The following is a 23371-nucleotide window of genomic DNA, read 5'->3' on the forward strand; positions in this document are numbered from 1 at the left end:
ATCCACAACAGTGGACCTCCTAAAAATATTAGAAGACGGTAACTGGGACTATGACAACATCCTTGATAAACTCTCTGAGGATGTTCAGAAAAACAAAAAGAGGCCGAGACAGGTTAGCTTACAGGGCACACTAGTGCGTTGCCCAGTTAAATAGGGGGACGAAAGAGTTAAAAGATTTAGTAAGCCAGATGCGGGAAGAAGTGGATGGTGAGAGACCCTTTCTGCCCTCCGCAACCAGTTGCGCTGGGAGCAAAAGATTCATAACAAAATGCAGTGTACACCAAAGAAACTAGATCAAATACTCAAACAGAATATTGAACTACAGGCAGAAAACACCGGACTGTGTGAGGAGTTAGAAGATGCAAGGGGAGCGTTAAGGGAATTAAACCGGCACCAAACCACTGCCTCCCCTGAAGCAGACCATGGCCCGTGCTTAGAAAAAATTCAACAGCTGCCGGCACCAATCGGCCAACAACGGGCAGTGGTGGCTGCCGTCTCCAAAATCAAACCAAAAGATCCCGGCCTTTGCAGGAACAATATAGTTGAGGACCCTACTCCCTCTGCTCCTCCCCCACCATACAAGGATGGTCAGGCAGGGGAGACGATACCAGTATGTGTGGTCACCCGAGCTAAGGCAGCACGCGAGCCCAAGCGCCAGGCTGACCGAGACCTGGAAGGCGAGGCACCCTCCTCGACCACCACTAGTAGCGAGGCAGAAACCACTACCACAACCACGCATCGGTCTCTTACCGCGGTTGAAGTGGGGGCGCTAAAAGCTAACCTGGGGGCAGTGGATATGGACACCAGCCCCTCGACTTCAGGCAGCAGTGGAGGATTTTTATAATCCACCCAGAACTAGATGGGGACGACCACAAACAGGTCCTCCTGGATGCATGTTCCTCAGGATTGAAACAAGAAATGGACCTGGACATCCTGAGGGGGAACACAGTAGATGAGATTGAGTTAGAACTATGCCAAACACTAGGGAAGGAGGGTATTGATTTTCACCAGCTCCTAGCTAACACCAAACAAGGCCCTACCAAAAGCCCGAATGCCTCTGCGCATAAACTCCACGGCATCTTCCAGCGCACCAGGAGCGATGGAGGGAATTACTTCAACTACCCAGGCTTCAAAGCCCTCTTTTTGAACGGCCTCTAACCGCTGGTCCATAACGCGCTAGGCGTTTCTGTCTCTAAAGACACCGAGTGGGACCAAATACGTGCCCATGCCCTGAACTGCTTGGGATCAGACCTGTGCCTATATCCCTAGGACACCTGCCAAGGTTGCAGTAATGGCCGTTGAGGGCCCGCTGCCTAGCCAAAAGTCAGGGCCATCTAGAACTCCAGGGAAAAGTGCTTCGGTGCGCTGCTATCTCTGCCACCATCTAGGCCACTATGCCCATCAATGCAACAAAAGTCACAACCCCCCCAAGACAGGCGGGCCCCGACTCACTTGAACAACGACTAGAATGGATGGAGGCAGCATTTAGGGGCTTTGACCATCGGCCAGGGAGCCTGACTGGTTGCCGCATTGCATCAGCAACCCGAGCATACGCAGACCTTCCGCCTCCCCATGACTCCTGCGGGCCTCTCGGAGAGATGACTTCCCTTCTCCAATACGATGGTTGTGGGAGATCGGTAATCCACACTGTTGATTGTGGAGCCCGTCAACAATCCTCCGCCACCATCATTCACGATCCCCACCCCGATCCTACAAAGGGCGTTCCCCAAGTTTTATTGGGCTTTGACAATTCAATCCAGACAACTATACAAGGATCCCTTCCCTTTGAGCAGGGTTGCAAAGGCACGTTCACGACCAGCTCCCCAGTTTGGTCGGTTAGAAAAGCAGGTAACTATCGGATGACTATTGACCATCGCAAACGCAACTCAAGTCACCCCCGTGCATGCCCCGGTGGTTCGGGAGATACCCACCCTATTCTCCCAGATTCCCAGTGGCAGTAATCAGTACAGAATGAGATTGACTAAAAAACATCAAAAAATTGAAAATTGGCTTATGGGAGAAAGGATAAAATAATTATGATGGAATAAAGGAGAAACAGGTTTTGATTTTTTCAGTGTGAATTTTGATATCTTTTTGCAAAGCTACAGTGTTCCTTTTGTCTGAAAGTCTGTCTTTAAAAGAAAGTGTCTGTTAGGTTTGTTTTAGCTCCACCCACTTTTCTGTGCATAGAGCTAAAAGCCATTTAACCCTTTGTAGTCTTGTCTTGGAAGTTTTGAAAATGTGCGAATACGATTGTGTACCCAGAATTGAAAAAAACCACTGAACTACAATTTAAGTTCACAGAAATCACAGAAACCCCACAGTGCAGATAGAGGCCATTTCGGCCCATCAAGCCTGCACCGACACATATCCCACCCGATCCCTGTAACACCAACACATATCCCACCCTATCCCCGTAACCCCACGTATTTAATCCCCCTAACACTAAGGGTCAATTTATCATAGCCAATCAACCTAACCCGCACATCTTTGGACTGTGGGAGGAAACCGGAGCACCCGGAGGAAACCCACACAAACACGGGGAAAATGTGCAAACTCCACACAGACAGTCACCCGAGGCCGGATTCGAACCCAGGTCCCTGGCGCTGTGAGGCAACAGTGCTAACCACTATGCCACCGTGCTGGTTTGGAAAAACTGAGAAAAACGAAAAGTTTATTTAACAAAAGATAAAGTTTCAATCTAAGATTTAACATTGGAGTTGCGGTTGCTATCGTGAATTTTCCAAAGCAGTTTGATTTGTTTAGTTTAAGTGTAAAAACTAATTTTTCTCCAGTTGTATTCAATATTTTTACAGTCATTTGAAAAGCATCTGAAGAACAAAGAGAAATATTATGTAACTTACTACGTTTCTTTTGTTTTATTTTATCTGTTCCGTATCGTGTTTAGCTAATAAGAATATTTGCTCCGCCACCTTATAAACCTGCAAAGGAGTTAGCCATTTTTACTGGCAGCTGTATTTTTTTTAATTGGTTCACCAAACAACTTTGATCTCTATGTTTTCTAGCTTTAATATTGTACTGGACAGGGCTCATGAATGAGAGATGAATAATAATTAATGGGATGCCCCACTTAAGATGCAAGATTGAAACAGGAAAATTACACTACCAAATGGGAATTTTCCTAACTTTCTAGTGAAAGTCAGGAAAATGTAGTTAAGAATAGTAAATTGATAGCTTTCTCTTGGAGACATTTGTGTCCCTGCCTATAATGAGCTTTTTAAGAAAACTGAATGTGATAGTCTGGCCACTACCCGAGACATCGGGACCATGTGGAAGATGAGCAAAGATCTCCAGACAATCTTTTGATAAGATCACCTGAAAGCCCAAGAATGGCTTGTATCAGATGGCACGATACTGAGATACCGGTATGAATGCGCAAATGTGATTTGTTACGTATGAAACAATTACCATCCGGAAATGCATGGTGAATCTGCACTGAAGAACGGATCTCAGACATGCTCAGTTACTTGACAACAGCACGACATCAAATGATCAATGTGGCTCAGGAGAGTGAGACAACTTTTAAAGCATTGACACGTACTCCATCGAGAAACTATCTAATTAATGAAACAATCAGAATAGAGTTAAGCACACTGGTACCTGTTAGAGGGATTGAAATTGAAGTTGAAGCGGAAAATTGCAAGGAATTTGGATTGGGATAATTGAGGCGAGGGAGAATTTCATATTTAGCAAGAATTATCCACAAGATGGATACAAGTAAAAGAGATCTGAAGAATCTTTTAAGTCCATGACTTGTTGATTTGATGTTAAACTGTAGTGTCGCTTAAAATGTTTGTAAGACTGAATTTAACTGTGACTGTAATAATTGTGTTTTGTCGGTAACAGAGTGTGGGGAGAAAACCAGTACGAATCCAGTATGATGTGGTTTTGGTGGTGCGTCCTGTCTCACTACTACCGCAACTATCATGCTTTATGGGTCTAACAGAACCTGTCCAATTAATAGCCCTAGTTTCTGTGTCACACCACATCTACCCACAACCATCAAGCTTTACTCGGTAACAAAACCTATGTTCAAGTGAAACTGACAGTAAATGAGACACTTAAGTATGAGCTGCACAATTCGGGTACGACATTCCCCTGTTGTCGGAAGGCTTCAGTGAGCTCCATGCTAGTATATTACCCCCAATCCCATGAGCCCTAATTTTGTTCAATAACCTCTTGTGTGGCACCTTATTGAATGCCTTCTGAAAATCCAAATACACCACATCCACTAGTTCCCCCTTATCTATTCTGCTAGATACAACCTCAAACAGATTTGTCAAACACGATTTCCCTTTCATAAATCTGTGCTAACTCTGCCCAATCCTATTATTATTTTCTAAGTGCCCTGTTACCACGTCCTTAATAATATTCTAGCATTCCCCTACTACTGATGTCAGGCTAACTGGTCTGTAGTTCCCCGATTTCTCTCTCCCTCCTTTCTTAAATAGTGGGGTTACATTTGCTACCTTCCAATCCTCAGGATCTGTCCTAGAATCTATGGGATTTTGGAAGATGACAGGCAATGCATCCACTATCTCTATAGCCACCTCTTTCAAAACTCTAGGATGTAGGCCATCGGGTCCAGGGGATTTATCAGCTTTCAGTCCCATTAATTTCTCCAGTGCTATTTTTTTTTACAAATACTAATTTCTTTCAGTTCTCTCATCCTCACTAGACCCTTGGTTCTCCACTATTCTGGGAGGTTTATTGCGTTTTCTTCCGTAAACACAGACACAAAGGCCGGAATTTTGCCGGCATTCAGGGGGCAGGCTTGGAGGCGGGATATCTGGCAAAATCGCAAAGATCGACAGCAGACCGGAAACCCGCCTCCAAACAATCTTCCCAGGTGTCGGGTCCCCGATTTGCGCATGGACCCGCCACCTAGCAGCAGGAAGATGATTATACGTACTTAACTGCTTGTTTGTTAACAGGCTGTTAAGAGGCTTTTTCCAATTTTGACAGGTCTACTGCAGGCTTCCCAACATCCGGACACCACGCCAGGGTAAGCGTGGCATGCTGTGGGTCTATTGTAATGTTTCTTCATTGATGACAGCTGTAGAAGTGGTGTGAAGGATCCAATGGTACCCTGGTGAGTTTCAGAGGTAATAAAATGTTGGGAAAATAATTTTTAATGTATTTAGACTTTTCTGTACAAGTTTTGAAGTGTTTGTGTAGTCCCACCTCATTGGGAGAACCTCTCTCACCAGTGACAGATCGCTTCTGTAACCTCACCTGCAGCTGCCATTTGTTCTGGGCTAAGGAGGGAGTCACTGGAGAGCCTGAGTGAAAGGGCTCACCTTTGTACAGTGATTGTCAGTGTCTGCAGCACCTCAATGCTGTCAAACACTGAAAAATTAGCAGTCAAAAAAAATTGTGCGTGGCTCCTTTAAGAAAACCGACAGATGACGCATCATTAACTGATGTCATCTGACACCAGCTTTCTCTTAATTGGCCAGCAAGCCCACAGGGTGGGCTTAACAAGGCCAATTGACACAAAAGAGCGTCTTTGCGTCAGATATTATTGGGGACGGGATCGGAACCTGGAAGGCAGCTGTCCTGCCCCAAGCCGCATCGAAAGTTAAAATCCAGTCCCTGGTATTTGTTTAACTTCTCTGCCATTTCCTTATTCCCCATTATAATTTCTCCTGTCTCAGCCTGTAAGGGACCCACATTTACTTTGCTAATCTTTTCCTTTTTACATACTTATAGAAGCTTTTACAGTCTGTTTTTATGTCTCTCGCTAGTTTACTCTCATTCTATTTTCCCTTTCTTTATCAATTTCTTGTTCCTTCTTTGCTGAATTCTAAAATCCTCCCAATCCTCAGGCTTACTACTATTTTTGGCAACATTATAAGCCTCTTCCTTTGATCTAATACTATCTTTAACTTTTCTAGTCAGCCATGGTTGGACCGCTTTTCCTATGGGGATTTTGTGCCTTAAGGAATGTTTATTTGTTGTAAATTATGTACAATTCCTTAAAAGCTAGCCATTGCTTGTCTACCATCATACCTTTTAATGTAGTTTCCCAATCTACCTTAGCCAACTCGCCCCTCAAACCTACGTAGTTTGCTTTGTTTAGATTTAAGACCCTAGTTTCGGATTTAACTAAATCACTTTCAAACTCAATATAAAATTCTATCATATTATGGTCACTCTTCCCTAAAGGCCCCTTTACGACAAAGTTATTAATTAAGCCTTTCTCATTCAACAATACTAGATCTAAAATAGCCTGTTCCCTAGTTGGTTCCTCAACATACTGATCTAGAAAACTATCTTGCATATATTCCATGAATTCTTCCTCCACACTATTACTGCAAATTTGGTTTGCCCAGTCTATATGTAGATTAAAGGCCCCCATGATTACTCTATTACCCTTGTTACATGCGCCTCTAATTTCCTGTTTTATACTCTGCCCTACACTGCAACTACTGTTTGGGGGCCTACAAAGAACTCCCACCAATGTTTTCTGCCCTTTGCTGTTTCTTAGCTCCACCCAAACTGATTCTACTTCTTGATTTTCAGAGCCAAGATCCTTTCTTTCTACTGTCTTTATACCATATGGGCTATCCCTCCTCCTTTTCAATTTTGCCTATCTCTTCTGAAAGTTAAGTATCCTGGAATATTTAGTTCCCAACATTGGCCACTTTGCAACCATGTCTTCGTAATGGCTATTAGATCACACCTATTAATTTCTATCTGTGCTATTACTTCATCTATTTTGTTGCGAATGCTTTGCGCATTCAGATATAATTCCTTTAGCTTTGACTTATTTCGATTTTTCCCTGAAGTTACCTTAGTCACTGATGCCTTATTACCTTTGTTGCTCTCTCTGTCTCTTCCTGACCCACTCTGCTTATTTTTATCCAAAACTCTACTCTGCTCTAGAGCCTTGACATTTCTCTTGCTGCTTTTAAATTTACTCTTTCCTGAATCCTCCCACTGCCCCTTCATTCGTTTAAAGCGCTGTCTACTGCCCTAGTTATTCGGTTAGCCAGGTCATTGGTCCCAGCCCGGTGTAAGTGGAGCCCGTCCCAACGGAACAGCTCCCTCTTTCCCCAGTATTGGCGCCAGTGCCCCATGAACTGAAACCCCTTCCTCCCACACCACTCTTTGAGCCACGCATTTAAACCTCTAATCTGTTTGTCGCTATATCAATTTGTGCGTGGCTCAGGTAACAATCCAGAGATTATTACCTTTGAGGTTCTGCTTTTTAATTTGGATCCCAGTTCCTCAAACTCTCTCAGCAGAACCTCATTCCTCATCTACCTATGTCGTTGGTTCCTACGTGGACCATGACAACTGGATCCACCCCTCCCACTCCAAGTTCTTCTCCAGCCGTGAGGAGATATCCTTAACCCTGGCACCGGGCAAGCAACTGTTATGTCTTCTAGCGCTCGTAGTGCTTTGTAAAGACGCCTCTGGACTCAGTAGTTTGTAATTATAAACTACTGTTTTATTTGAGTTGTAATGGCTGCCTGCCGCATGGTGCGGGGTGATATTTCCAAGTGCCCTGTGCGGCGCCTGCGCACTACTTTCCCAGCATCGTAGTGCTGCTACACTTGATTTGAGTGTTAGTACACTTGTACAATGTAGTCCCAACATAACTATGTAACAGCAACACAACTTCGGAACTCCCGGTTGTGGCTGCAGAGAACACCATATATCCCCCTGACTATACTGTCGCCTACCACTACCACATTCCTTTTTTACTCCCCCCACTTGAATGGCCTGCTGTACCATGGTGCCTTGGCCAGTTTGCGCATCCTCCCTGCAGTCCTTGTTCTCATCCATACAGGCAACAAGTACATCATACCTGTTGGACAAGGTCAAGAGCTGAGGCTCCTCTATCACTACAATCCTGGGTCCCCATACCTTCCTGACTCGCAGTCACACCCTCCTGTCCCTGACCATTGACTATTTCAAAAGTATTATTTAACCTAAAGGGTGTGACTGCCTCCTGGAATAAAGTGTCCAGGTAACTCTCCCCTTCCCTGATGGATCACAATGTCTGCAGTCGGACTCCAGCTCAACAGCTCTGAGTCAAAGTTCCTCGAGCTGCAGACAATTACCGCAGATGTGGTTGCTCGGGATCTCGTAGGTCTCCACCAACTCCCACATCCTGCAGTTACAACACACCACCTGCACTGCCATCTCTATCGAATCTTATTTCATTTATATAATTATTACAGTATTTATTCAAATGATTATTTTTACTGTTAAACTAAATTAACTAATTAAAATTTAAGTTATTCATTCAATAAAGTTATAGTAGTTAATATTCAGTTCTGAATTTAATCCACTGACCTAACCTAGAGAGCAAAAGAGCTGTAATACTCACCAACCAATCACCTACCTGCTGTCCTGTGACGTCACTCCTTGTTTTAAGCTGCCACTCCCACTCCGGTCCGCGCTGTGTCCTGGGCCTTCTGCCGTGTTCTCTTTAGGCCACCGCTCCCGCTGCCTCTGCTCCCGCTCAGGTCCGCGCTGTGTCCTGGGCCTTCTGTGGTGTTCTCTTTAGGCCACTGCTCCCGCTGCCTCTGCTCCCGCTCAGGTCCGTGCTGTGTACCTTTCCTTCAAGGTTACTCTCTTGGCCAATGCAAAGGACAGTGCTTGGGCCAAGTGCAGACACATGGCAGAAACCAAAAGTTTTTAATTACAGTTCCATAAACTTGGCTTGTATTCTTGGCTCGTATTCCCTTGAGTCAAGAAGATTGGGGGATGATCTGATCGAGGTGCTTAAAATGTTAAAAGGATTTGATCGGGTAGATATGGAGAAACGATTTCTCCAGTGGGGGAATCAAGAACAAGGGGACATAATCGTAAAATCAGAGTTAGGCCATTCTGGAGTGAAATCAGGAAGCACCATCTGGAACTCTCTCTACCAAAAGGTTGTGGATGGTAGGACGATTATCATTTACTCCACCACGGACAGACGGAAAGACCTATCGCGCCTTTCACGACCATCAGACGTCCCAAAGCTCTTTACAGCCAATGAAATACATTTGAAGCTTGTGGTAAACCACTGTTATTGTTGTTCACTGTTGTACCTATGCATGCCTCAGCATGTCTCTGCTGGCTCCGCCCCTGGCTCCACCCACAGGCCCAGGTACAAAGGTGATTGCCCTGCAGCCCCCTGCTCTCTTGGAACCCAGTCAACCACGAGAGGCATGCTCTGTTCTTTGCTAATAAAAGCCTTTAGTTACTCTCCTAACTCTCCGTCTTTTATGAGTAATTGATAGCGCATCAATTTTATTAGCAAAAACAAAATGTCGACAACAAACGCTGAGCAGCAGGCTGCTGCACCAAACGCTGAGCAGCAGGCTGCTGCACCAAACGCTGAGCAGCAGGCTGCTGCACCAAACGCTGAGCAGCAGGCTGCTGCACCAAACGCTGAGCAGCAGGAGCTGCTGCGAGCCCTCAGACCAACATGCCTGGACCTAGACCCCCAAGAAGCGGGTTCGGCTACCAAATTCGCGCATTGGCTGCGTTGCTTCGAGGCCTACCTGCAAGCCTCAACTGTGACCCTGGACGAAAACAAGTTGGAAATCCTGGCCTCAAAGGTGAGCCACCAAGTTTATACAATAATCCAGGGCGTGACGACCTACGCGGCGGCTATCGATCTGCTAAAAGGGCAATACGCACGCCCGGTAAATACGGTCTATGCCAGGCACCTCTTAAGATCCCGCAGACAGCAGCCCGGGGAATCGGTGGAGGCCTTCCTACGGGCACTACGGATACTCGGCCGAGACTGCGACTGCAAAGAAGCATCAGCCGCAGCACACACGGAGGGACTGATCCGAGATGCTTTCATTGCGGGTCTAAGGTCCGACTACTCCCGGCAGAGACTGTTGGAAAAGGGAGAAATGGACCTGAGAAATGCAGTGTCCCTCGCGCTCTCGCTCGACGCGGCCCACAGGAATATGGACGCCTTCTCCCCTAACCGCTCCGCAACGTGGACGCCACAACCTTGGGTCATGGGACCGCCACCTTCAACTGCTGCTGCGATGTCCAAGGCACAGAAATGTTATTTTTGTGGCCAGGCAAAACACCCCAGAGCACGCTGCCCGGCGAGAAACGCTACCTGCTCCGGCTGCGGGAAGAAAGGACACTATGTCAGCGCCTGCAAAGGTAAAACCGCTAACGCCAGCAGCGCCGCGTACGAACCGTGGGGGCAGCCATCTTGTCCGCCATCTTGGGCTCCCCCAGCCGCGTGGGGATCGGGACCATGGGCGCCGCCATTTTGTCCGCCATCTCGGACGTCTCCAACTTCAACCACGGGGGACCCGGACTCAACCACCGCCTCATCTGACGACCACATCGACTCGCTCGACCATACGCTGGCCTCCGTGACGCTGGACCAATCTCTCCCTCATCAACTGTCCAGGTCCATGATGGACATTACGGTAAACGGCCGCGCCACTACCTGCCTTTTTGACAGCGGGAGCACGGAGAGCTTTATCCACCCCGACACGGTGCACAGTTACTCTCTCCCGGTCCTGCCGACGCGACATCGGATCTCTTTGGCTTCCAAAGCCCAGTCAGCGGACGTCGGTGGCTACTGTGTAGTGACCCTTTCAGTAAGGGGCACAGAATACAAAAATTTTAAACTCCTGGTCCTGCCCCATCTTTGCGCTGCCGTTCTACTGGGGTTGGATTTTCAGTGCAACCTTAAGAGTGTCACATTAGCGTACGACGGACCCCTCCCCCCACTCACAGTCTGCAGCCAGCAGCTTTTAAATCGCCCGCCGCGCACCATTTGCAGCCTCTCCACCCTTAAAGTCCCCCCACCCCCTCCTTGTTCGCTAACCTCACCCACGACTGTAAGCCCATCGCTACCAAAAGCAGGCGTTACAGTGCCGGGGATAGGAGCTTCATTAAATCCGAGGTAGCAAGACTCCTGAAGGAAGGGATTATTGAAAGTAGCACCAGCCCATGGCGAGCACAAGTGGTGGTGGTGAAGACTGGCGAAAAACAGCGCCTAGTTATTGACTACAGCCAGACGATCAATCGCTACACCCAGCTAGATGCATACCCACTCCCCCGCATATCTGACATGGTCAATCAGATAGCACAATACCGGGTGTTCTCGACGATTGATCTGAAGTCGGCATACCACCAGCTCCCCATCAGGGCTGAGGACCGCCAGTACACAGCTTTTGAAGCTGACGGTCGTCTCTACCACTTCCTCAGAGTTCCCTTCGGCGTCACCAACGGGGTTTCAGTCTTCCAACGGGAGATGGACCGGATGGTTGACCAGAACGCGCTCCAGGCCACTTTCCCCTATCTAGACAACGTCACCATCTGCGGCCGCGACCAGCAGGACCATGATGTTAATCTAGAGAAATTCCTCCGTACGGCCCAGCGGCTGAACCTAACATACAACAAGGACAAATGTATGTTTCGTACCAAGCGCCTTGCCATTCTTGGCTGTGTAGTGGAGAACGGAGTCATCGGCCCCGACCCCGACAGGATGCGCCCCCTTATGGAGCTCCCCCTCCTCCACTGCCAAAAAGCACTGAAGAGATGCCTAGGGTTTTTCTCGTACTATGCTCAGTGGGTGCCCAACTATGCGGACAAAGCCAGACCCCTCATCAAGTCCACCTCCTTCCCCCTGACAGCAGAGGCCTGTGCAGCCTTCACTCTCATAAAAAGAGATATTGCGAAGGCCACAATGCACGCAGTGGATGAGTCCATCCCTTTCCAAGTGCAGAGCGACGCATCCGACTTTGCCCTAGCTGCAACCCTTAACCAGGCGGGGAGACCCGTGCCCTTTTTCTCAAGGACCCTCCAGGGCCCCGGGATTCGACACTCCTCTGTCGAAAAGGAGGCCCAGGCCATTGTGGAAGCTGTGCGACATTGGAGGCATTACCTGGCCGGAAAACGATTTACCCTGCTCACTGACCAGCGTTCAGTAGCTTTTATGTTTAATAATAAGCAGAGGGGCAAAATCAAGAACGACAAGATCTTGAGGTGGAGAATCGAACTCTCCACCTACAATTACGATATCTTGCACCGGCCCGGGAAACTCGATGAGCCCCCAGATGCCCTATCACGTGGTACATGCGCCAACGCGCAGGTCGATAGACTGAAGACCCTCCACAATGACCTCTGCCACCCGGGGGTCACCAGGTTTTTTCACTTCATCAAATCCCGTAACCTGCCCTACTCCATCGAGGAGGTCAGGACCATGACCAGGAACTGCCAAATCTGTGCCGAGTGCAAACCGCAGTTTTATAGGCCAGACGGAGCAAGTCTGAGCAAAGCCACGCGCCCCTTTGAACGTCGATTTTAAAGGGCCCCTCCCCTCCTCCGACCGCAATGTGTACTTCCTCAACATAATTGATGAGTACTCCCGTTTCCCATCCCTTGCTCAGACATGACCAGTACCACGGTCATTAAATGTCTGAATGACCTCTTCGCCTTGTTCGGTTTCCCTAGCTATATTCATAGCGACAGGGGCTCATCCTTTATGAGCGACGAACTCCGGCAGTACCTGCTCTCGAGAGGTATCGCTACAAGCAGGACCACCAGCTACAACCCCCGGGGGAATGGCCAGGTGGAAAGGGAGAATGCGACGGTCTGGAAGGCAGTCCTTTTAAACTTGAAATCTAAGGGCCTCCCGACCTCTCGCTGGCAGGAAGTCCTCCCTGTGGCGCTCCATTCCATTCGGTCACTGCTCTGTACAGCCACCAATGCTACCCCTCACGAGAGAATGTTCTCCTTCCCCAGGAAGTCCACATCGGGGATCTCGTTACCGACATGGCTGACTTCTCCAGGACCCGTCCTACTGCGGAAGCACGTGAGGTCCCATAAGACGGACCCCCTGGTCGAGAGGGTGAGCCTCCTCCGTGCCAACCCTCAGTATGCTTACGTGGTGTACCCGGACGGGCGGGAGGACACAGTGTCCATACGAGACCTCGCACCTTCGGGTGCTCCCGAAACACCTCCCTCGCCACCCACCACTACCCACGCCTACCCCCAGTACGCTTACGTAGCGTACCCGGACGGGCGGGAGGACACAGCCCCCACACGAGATCTCGCACCTTTGGGTGCCCCTGAAACACTACCATTGCCATCCACCACTACCCACAACCCAACCCCGCTAGACGGCATGCCGCAGCCCCAGGACCCGTCATTGACCACCCAACCACTCAATGAGACGCCAGATTCAACGTTGGATGCTGCACCATCACCGCCGCCACCACGACGATCAGGACGGCATACAAGGCCACCTGATAGACTTACTTACACGAACCTTTAGTACACTTCACCCCGCCGGACTCAATTTTAAACAAGGGGTGAATGTGGTAAACCACTGTTATTGTTGTTGTTGCACACTGTTGTACCTATGCATGCCTCAGCATGTCTCTGCTGGCTCCGCCCCTGGCTCCACCCACAGGCCCAGGTACAAAGGTGATTGCCCTGCAGCCCCCTGCTCTCTTGGAACCCAGTCAACCACGAGAGGCATGCTCTGTTCTTTGCTAATAAAAGCCTTTAGTTACTCTCCTAACTCTCCGTCTTTTATGAGTAATTGATAGCGCATCAAAGTTGTAACATAGGAAACGCAGCAGCTAATTTATGCACAGCAAACTCCCACCAATAGCAATATGATAATCACCAGATCATCTGTTTTTTTAGTCATGTTGGTGGATGGATAAATATTGGCCAGGAACTCCCCTGATCATCTTTGAAATGGCGCCACGGGATCTTTTATGTCCAACTGAGAGAGCAAACGGGGCCTCGGTTTAACTTAGGCCCAATATTGCCAGAGGCTAGATACTTCATAGAAACATAGAAGATAGGAGCAGGAGTAGGCCATTCGGCCCCTCGAGCCTGCTCCGCCATTCAATGCGATCATGGCTGATCATCCAAATTCAGTACCCGGTCCCTGCTTTCTCCCCATACCCCTTGATACCTTTAGCCTTAAGAAATATATCCAACTCCTTGAATATATTTAATGTATTGGCCTCTACTGCCTTCTGTGGTAGAGAATTCCACAGGTTCACCACTCTCTGGGTGAAGAAATTCCTCCTCATTTCTGTCCTAAATGGCCTACCCCTTATCCTTAGACTGTGACCCCTGGTTCTGGACTCCCTGACCATCGGGAACATCCTTCCTGCATCTAGTCTGTCCAGTCCTGTCAGAATTTTATAAGTTTCAATGAGATCCCCTCTCATTCTTCTCAACTCCAGCAAGTACAAGCCCAATCGACCCAATCTCTCCTCATAAGTCATTCCTGCCATCCCAGGTATCAGCCTGGTGAATCTTCGCTGAACTCCTTCCATGGCAAGAACATCCTTCCTCAGATAAGGCGACCAAAACTGCACACAATGCTCAAGATGTGGCCTCACCAAGGCCCTGTATAACTGCAGCAAGACATCCTTGTTCCTGTACTCAAACCCTCTCGTTACGAAGGCCAACCTGCCATTTGCCTTCTTAACCGCCTGCTGCACCTGCATGCTTACCTTCAGCCACTGGTGCACAAGGACACCCAGGTCTCGTTGCATTTCCCCTTCTCACAATCTATTGCCATTCAGATAATAATCTGCCTTCCTGTTTTTGCCACCAAAGTGGATAACCTCACATTTATCCACATTATATTGCATCTGCCATGCTTTTGCCCAATCACCCAACCTGTCCAAATCATCCTGGAGTTTCTCGGCATCCTCCTCACAGCACACACACGCCCACCCAGTTTTGTGTCATCTGCAAATTTGGAGATATTACATCTAGTTCCCTTGTCTAGATCATTAATATATATTGTGAATAGCTGGGGGTCCAAGGACCGATCCCTGCGGTACCCCACTAGTCACTGCCTGCCACTCAGAAAAAGACCCGTTTATTACAATTCTTTGCTTTCTGTCTGCCAAACAGTTCTCTATCCAAGTCAATACCTTGCCCCCAATCCCATGTGCCTTAACTTTACACGCTAATCTCTTATGCGGGACCTTATCGAAAGCCTTCTGAAAGTCCAAATACACCACATCCACTGGTTCTCCCTTATCTATTTTATCAGTTACATCCTCAAAAAATTCCAGTAGATTAGTCAAGCACGATTTACCTTTTGTAAATCCATGTTGACTTTGTCCGATCCTGTCACTGTTTTCCAAGTGCTCTGCTATTACATCTTTTATAATGGACTCTAGCATTTTCCCCACTACCGATGTCAGGCTTACCGGTCTGTAATTCCCTGTTTTCTCTCTACCACCTTTTTTGAACAGTGGGGTAACATTAGCTACCCTCCAATCCATGGGCACTGTTCCAGAGTCTATCGAATGCTAGATGATCATCAGCAAAGCATCAACTATTTCTAGGGCCACTTCCTTAAGTACCCTAGGATGTAGATTATCAGGCCCTGGGGATTTAATCGGCCTTCAATCCCATCAATTTCCCTAACACCATTTCCCTACAAATACTGATTTCTTTCAGTTCCTCCCTTTCATCAGACCCAATGTTCCCCGACATATCTGGGAAATTATTTGTGTCCTCCTTTGTGAAGACAGAACCAAAATAAGCCATTTCTTTGTTCCCCATTATAAATTCCCCTGATTCTGACTGCAAGGGACCTACACTTGACTTCACCAATCTTTTTCTCTTCACATATCTATAAAAGCTTTTACAGTCAGTTTTTATGTTCCCTGCAAGCTTACTCTCATTCTATTTTCTACTTCTACTTCCATGGATACTGGGTAATATATGAATCGAGACAAAGTTATATTGCAATATATAAAGCTTATACTTGTTACAAAATGTTCAATTTCTCCAGTTAATATGCATACACAGTCCTACTTAGTGGTATGATGCGAACATAGATGCCTCTAAAGGCAATTTTGAGGGAAATGTTAAAGCATTATTCTGCTCTAAAATGACTGAAGGAATCTTCCAATTTAGATCGCGGTGAGAGAAATTTTGGAGATTGGAAAAAATTAACTCACAGATGCCGATAATGCAGTCAGATGATGTACCTGATGCACTGCAATGCTTTGGGCACGAGAGACCTGTATTATTAAAATGGAAGCCTGTGGTCTGGCTGCACCCAATTCACAATGCACACAATGATGCACAGTGGAAACACTTTGAATGCTCGGAGCCACCATACAAACTGTGCGCAAGGCTCATTAAAAGGCTGATTTCAATGTAACGGAGGGGAGATTCAAATAATCTGGAAGCCTAAACAGCACTGGATAGTCGGAGTGTCCCCGTAAAATGGGCACTGCAAGGGAAGCTCTCTCAAATCTCAGCTTCCCACAACACTGTCTAAATTGGAAAATTCCTTCAGCCATGCTTGGACAAAGTGATAATTGGGGCCTTGTTGTTAAAAGCACAATGCTGTTCTTTCTGTACCTCTTAGCAACTCACTGTTTCCGCACTATTTCGGATTTGTTGGACAAAATATGTCTAGGGAACCTCTTGGAGCCTTCTTGACAGCTGTTTAAAACTGAACTGTGTCTTTTATCTGTAACTGTGTGCACCGTCGAAGCTGCTAATGAGCTCATTTGCTTGCAGCTATGTATGTCCCTATGGGAAACGTTCTGGAGGATATGAAGATAAGGATCAGAGGAAGCATACCAGATAGGTGCATTTGCAACTTAAGACTCTATCTGAACACACTGTTGCGTCAACACTCACATACAGGGCAAAACCCTTGTATATGGACCTGTCCAAAGACACCAGCTCGCGCAGACTAAAATTCCTGAAGAACGCCATTGCAAAACTGTGCACAATCCTGAAGCTGGTCATGCAAATCAGTTCGAGCACAGGAGATAGTTTTGCTCGCTTGTCACCAGCTTTTATTATTTATCTTTCTCAAGCAACATTTTAACTCCCTTGTAAAAGGAGTTTATGGACTTTCCACCAGCAGTTATCAATTTGTGCCTAGCAGTAAATGTTTATATATTGCAGACTGTATCAAACACTGTAATTGAAAACTTCAGTCTCTGCCATGGGTCTGTACTCAGTGCTTGACTAATGCACAATCAGGCGGTGGCGTAGTGGTTATGTCACTGGACTAGTAAGCCAGAGGCTCAGTCTGAGGATATGGGTTCAAATCCCACCATGGCAGCTGGTGGAATTTAAATTCAATTCAATTTAATTCTGGAATTAAATGTTAGTCTTAGTAATGGCGACCATGATACCATTGTCGATTGTTGCAAAAACCCATCTGGTTCACGAATGTCCTTTAGGGAAGGAAATCTGCCATCCTTACCTGGTCTGGCCTACATGTGACTCCAGACCCATAGCAATGTGGTTGACTCTTAATGCCCTCTGAAATGGCCTAGCAAGCCACTCTCAGTTGTAAACAACCGCTACGAAAAACAATAAGAATTTAAAAAACGGACGGACCACCTGACCTCGGCACCGGAAACGACAACGGCAATGGCAAACCCAGCCCTGTCAACCCTGCAAAGTCCTCCTTACCAACATCTGGGGGCTTGTGCCAAAATTGGGAGAGCTGTCCCACAGACAAGTCAAGCAACAGCCTGACATAGTCATAATTACCGAATCATACCTTACAACCAATGTCCCAGACACAACCATCACCATCTCTGGGTATGTCCTGTCCCACCGGCAGGACAGACCCACCAGAGGTGGTGGCACCGTGGTATACAGTCGGGAGGGAGTAGCCCTGGGAGTCCTCAACATTGACTCAGGACCCCATGAGGTCTCATGGCATCAAGTCAAACAGGGGCAAGGAAACCTCCTGCTAATTACCACCTACCTCCCTCAGCTGATGAATCAGTACTCCTTCATGTTGAACACCAATTGGAAGAAGCACTGACAGTAACAAGGGCACAAAATGCCCTCTGGGTGGGGGACTTCAATGTCCATCACCAAGAGTGGCTCGGTAGTACCACAACTGACCGAGCTGGCCTGGTACTAAAGGACATAGCTGCCAGACTGGGTCTGCGACAGGTGGTGAGGGAACCAACAAGAGGGAAAAACCTACTTGATCTCGTCCTCACCAATCTACCTGTTGCAGATGCATCTGTCCGTGACAACATTGGTGGAAGTGACCACCGCACAGTCCTTGTGGAGACGAAGTCCTGTCTTCATGTTGAGGATACCCTCCACCGTGTTGTGTGGCACTACCACCGTGCTAAATGGGACAGATTTCAAACAGATCTGGCAACTCAAAACTGGGCATCCATGAGGCGCTGTGGGCCATCAGCAGCAGCAGAATTGTATTCAACCACAATCTGTAACCTCATGGCCCGGCATATCCCTCACTCTACCATTACCATCAAGCCGGGAGATCAACCCTGGTTTAACAAAGAGTGCAGGAGAGCATGCCGGGAACAGCACCAGGCATACCGAAAAATGAGGGGTCAACCTGGTGAGGCTACAACACAGGACTACTTGCAAGCCAAACAACGGAAGCAACATGCGATAGACAGAGCTAGGCGATCTCACAACCATCGGATCAAATCAAAGCTCTGCAGTCCTGCCACATCCAGTCGTGAGTGGTGGTAAACAGTTAACAGGAGGAGGAGGCTCCAAAAATATCCCCATCCTCAATGATGGTGGAGCCCAGCACGTGAGTGCAAAAGACAAGGCTGAAACATTTGCAACTATCTTCAGCCAGAAGTGCCGAGTGGATGGTCAATCTCGGCCTCCTCCTGAGGTCCCCAGCATCACAGATGCCAGTCTTCAGCCCATTCAATTCACTCCACGTGATGTCAAGCAACGGCTGAAGACACTGGATACTGCAAAGGCTATGGGCCCTGACAACATTCCGGCAATAGTACTGAAGACTTGTGCTCCAGAACTAGCTGCGCCTCTAGCCAAGCTGTTCCAGTACAGCTACAACACTGGCATCTACCCGGCAATGTGGAAAATTGCCCAAGTATGTCCTGTCTACAAAAAGCAGGACAAATCCGACCCGGCCAATTACCGTCCCATCAGTCTACTCTCAATCATCAGCAAAGTGATGGAAGGTGTCGTCGACAGTGCTATCAAGCGGCACTTACTCAGCAATAACCTGCTAACTGACGCCCAGTTTGGGTTCCGCCAGGGCCACTCAGCTCCTGACTGATGCGCTGTCAATTACTCAAACGACTGAGAATTAAGAGAGTAACTAAAGGCTTTTATTAACAAAGGAATGAAGGTCTGCCTCGAGTGGTCGACCGGTCCAGAATACAAAGGGGCTGGGGAGCAGTCACCTTTATTCTAGGACTTGTGGGAGGAGTCAGCCGAGGCATGTCCAGGCATGTACACAGTGGAATACAAACAGTGGTTTACCACACTGACCTCATTACAGCCTTGGTCCAAACATGGACAAAAGAGCTGAACTCGAGGTGAGGTGAGAGTGACTGCCCTTGACATCAAGGCAGCATTTGATCGAGTGTGGCATCAAGGAGCCCTAGCAAAACTGAAGTCAATGGGAATCAAGGGAAAAACTCCATTGGTTGGAATCATACCTAGCACAAAGGAAGTTGGCTGTGGTTGTTGGAGGTCATTCATCTCAATCACATGACATCACTGCAGGAGTTCTCAGGGCAGTGTCCTAGGCCCAACCATCTTCAGCTGTTTCATCAATGACCTTCCCTCCATCATAAGGTCAGAAATGGGGATGTTCGCTGATGATTGCACACTGTTCAGCACCATTCGAGACTCGTCGGATACTGATGCAGTCCGTGTCCATATGCAGCAAGACCTGGACAACATTCAAACTTGGGCTGAAAAGTGGCAAGTAACATTTGCACCACACAAGTGCCAGGCAATGACCATCTCCAATAAGCGAGACTCTAACCATCTCCCCTTGACATTCAATGGCATTACCATCGCTGAATCCCCCACTATCAACATCCTGGGGGTTACCATTGATCAGAAACTGAACTGGACCAGCCATATAAATACTGTGGCTACAAGAGCAGGCCAGAGGCTGGGAATTCTGCGGCAAGTGTTTCACCTCCTGACTCCCCAAAGCCTTTCCACCATCTACAAGGCACAAGTCAGGAGGTGATGGAATACTCTCCACTTGCCTGGATGAGTGCAGCTCCAACAACACTCAAGAAGCTCGACACCATTCAGGATAAAGCAGCCCGCTTGATTGGCACTCCATCCACCACCTTCAACATTCACTCCCTCCAACACCGGCGCACTGTGGCTGCAGTGTGTACCATCTACAAGATGCACTGCAGCAACTCGCCAAAGCTCCTTCAACAGCACCTTCCAAACCCGCGACCTCTACCACTTAGAAGGACAAGGGCAGCAGACGCATGGGAACATCACCACCTACAAGTTCCCCTCCAAGCCACACACCATTCTGACTTGGACCTGTATCGCCGTTCCTTCACTGTCGCTGGGCCAAAATCCTGGAACTCCCTAACAGCAGCGGTTCAAGAAGGCGGCTCACCACCATCTTCTCAAGGGCAATTAGGGATGGGCACTAAATGCAGGCCTAGCCAGCCAGCGACGCCCACATCCCATCAATGAATTTTTAAAAAAGTACAGGATTAGCCAAAAGCATCACATCACAGGAAAGCTAGTTATTCCAATTATTGAAAACAAATTCTGCTTTCATTTTTCTTGTAGCTTTTTTGTCACGGGAGTTTGAGATACGAAAAACCAGCTAGAAAATGTACCTGTGCCATCTTTCCATCCAACTGTATGATGTCTTGGAAATAAAATTTAAAATGTTGCAATTACATAGAACGTACAGCACAGAAACAGGCCATTCGGCCCAGTTGGTTTATGCTCCACACTTCACCTAATCCGATCAGCATAACTTTCTATTACTTTCTCCCTCAGGTACTTATCTAGCTTCAACTTAAATGCATCGATGCAATTCACCTCAACTACTCCATGGGGTAGCTAGATCCACATTCAAATCACGCACTGGGTAAAAGAAGTTTCTCCTGACTTCCAAATTGGATTTATTAGTGACTAGCTTATATTTATGACCCCTAGATTAGGATTCCCCCACAAGTAGAAATATTGGCCCCGATTTTCCCGAAGGTGCGGGGAATTGTCGGGTTCCCCGAATGTCGGGTTCCGACACGAATCTAAATGGGTCAGCCAGCTGGATGCAATTTTCGCTCAATTGGCCAATTAATTTCCAGCGTGTGGGCACCCTTGCTAATTGTCCATTTCCAGTCAGAAAGCCCCACAGTATGATGTCATCATTCGTGGTGCTTTTAAAAAGTGTCCAGCAAGCTTTTCAACCTCTGCAGGCTTCCCAACCAGTTGTACAGAACGGCAGAGGAGCCTGCACCAGCGACAGAGGCCGAGCTGCCGCCAAATTTGATGAGAGACGTCACTGCAGACATTGGTGGATGGGGTTAGGGCCCACAGGGAGGTCCTCTTCCCTAGCTCAGGGAGGAAGAGGCCTCCCAAAGAGACCAGGGCTGCCTGGATGGAGGTGGCTGCAGAGGTCAACTCACTGGGAGTCACCTGACGGACCTGGATACAGTGCAGGGAGCGCTTCCATGACCTTCCCCGTACAGAAAAAGTAAGTATTAAGTTTCCATCACCCTCAACCTGATCCCCATTGCCTTTCCCCCACAGCACTCAGCTTCAGCACTCTCTTCCTCCACATCCCACTTCACAGTCACATCCATGCACCCTTACCCATTCCCTATCTCTCTATGCTCACATTCACATAACTATTCCACCATGCAGCCCTCACACTGCCTCTCACTCTGATGCTTGGAACACAACTGACAACACACAGGGAGGGCCCTTAGTCTTGCAGCCTCACAACATCTTTCTCTCCCTCTAAGTATCTATGCTATGCAATCTCTACACTCACTCCTGCACTCTCACTCAAACTCCACTTGTCTCCCTCATTGCAGGAAAAGAGAGCTCACAATAGAAGAGAACATGCGAGGACTGGAGGAGGACCACCCTCAATCGCCCACGGGAGCCCCTGGGAGGAAGCTGTGATGGAGATTGCTGGGGCTGAGCTGCCTGTGGAAGCTGGGGCAGGAGAGACAGGAGCAAGCCCGCAAGCTGGTGACAGAATAGTTTCCCATCTCTCTCATTGACATAGCATGAGTCGCTGATATGATTCTGAAGCTACATCATTTGGACTTATGAGCATATGCCAAATCCATTGTGCAAGTCGCCTTGGCATCACATCTCTAACTCTTTCCTTTACTCCCCCACAGGACCATTCGGAGCCCCCGTCCCCACTGCCGAGGAGGAAGAGGCTGTGCAGCCAGACTCCTCAGAGGAAGCTCCAGCCTCTGAGGGCGCAGTGTCAGCAGAAGTTAGCGCACCCAGCACCAGCGCAGACACTCACACCTCGGGGGGGCCTTTGGGACACAGAGTAGTGTTGTCACCTGGTGTTTCACAGCTCACAAGTGAGCATCAGCAGGTTGTGGAGACAGGGACAGCAGTGGAGAGTCCTCGTCGGAGGACGCAGGACTCTGCCAACTCAGCTCAGCTGCATGCCTCTGGGTCCATCCGCAAGAGAGGAGGTGATGGATCTCCATGCACAGATGCAGGAGTCTCTGGCAGGTTTTGTCTCCAGGGTCGCTGCGAGTGTGGTGCGAACGGAGGAGTCCATCGCGAACATGAGCAGAGCCTTATTGGAGTCATTGGCGCATGAAAGCATCACCACGGAAAGGATGGCTACCTCCGTGGCAAGGCTGGCTACCGCCGAGGAGAGGAGGGCTGCGGCCGAGGAGAGGAGTGCTGCGGCCATGGAGGAGCTTAGTCGCCAGGGTATCGAAAACATGGTGAGTGCTCAGAATAGAATGACATCTCTTGAGGAGCAATGGGCATCTATTGAGCACCGAAACCAAACCTTCATGGAAGTCCCCCTGAGCAGGACTTCCAGTGCAGGGACGGGTCCCCATGGCCCCCCTGATGTGCAGCAAGGTGCTCTACAGCCACCTGCAGGCGCTGAGGGGGAGCTGACCCATGAGAGGGAGGTTGCTGGCAGGCCTCAAGGAAGTGGGGGCTCCTCTCCACGTGCTCACACTGCCATGCCACTTCAGAGCCCTCGGTCAGAGCCCCGCCGGAGTCCACACCCAAGTGAGATAGGAGTCCCAACGCTGCACAGCCGCAGGAGCAGCAGATTGCTGGCGAGCCCTCACAGGCTCGCCACCCCAGAGGACGCCCGCCAAAGGTGTCGAGACAGGAGCAGCAGCAAAGTGAGCAAGGGGCCTCCACATCTGCTGAAGCCACAGGGGTACCACTATGTAGGAGCACGCGTAAGAGAAAAATAAAGCACCACTAATCACAAGGGTAGTCACTTGGGTGGGAAGTCTTGTATATAGTTTTAATGCCATCACTTTGCTGTACATAAAAAAATATGGTGGCAACTGCTGGAGTTGTGGCGTTTGTCATTTGGCAAATGGGGATTTTGCATTGAGGCCTTAGGATTACTTGCAGATGTCAG

At 48.3% G+C, this 23371-nt stretch overlaps 1 protein-coding gene across 1 annotated transcript in view; it reads right to left on the reverse strand.

Annotated features, from left to right (window-relative positions):
• Nucleotides 1-23371, reverse strand: part of LOC147107099 (protein kinase C-binding protein NELL1-like) — a 974256-nt gene that overhangs the window by 867117 nt on the left and 83768 nt on the right. The gene's annotated exons all lie outside the window — the stretch shown is intronic.

Source organism: Somniosus microcephalus, chromosome 15, assembly GCF_052327205.1.
Source record: "Somniosus microcephalus isolate GS21.2 chromosome 15, FLI_Smic_1.0, whole genome shotgun sequence".
NCBI classification, from domain to species: Eukaryota; Metazoa; Chordata; class Chondrichthyes; order Squaliformes; family Somniosidae; genus Somniosus; species Somniosus microcephalus.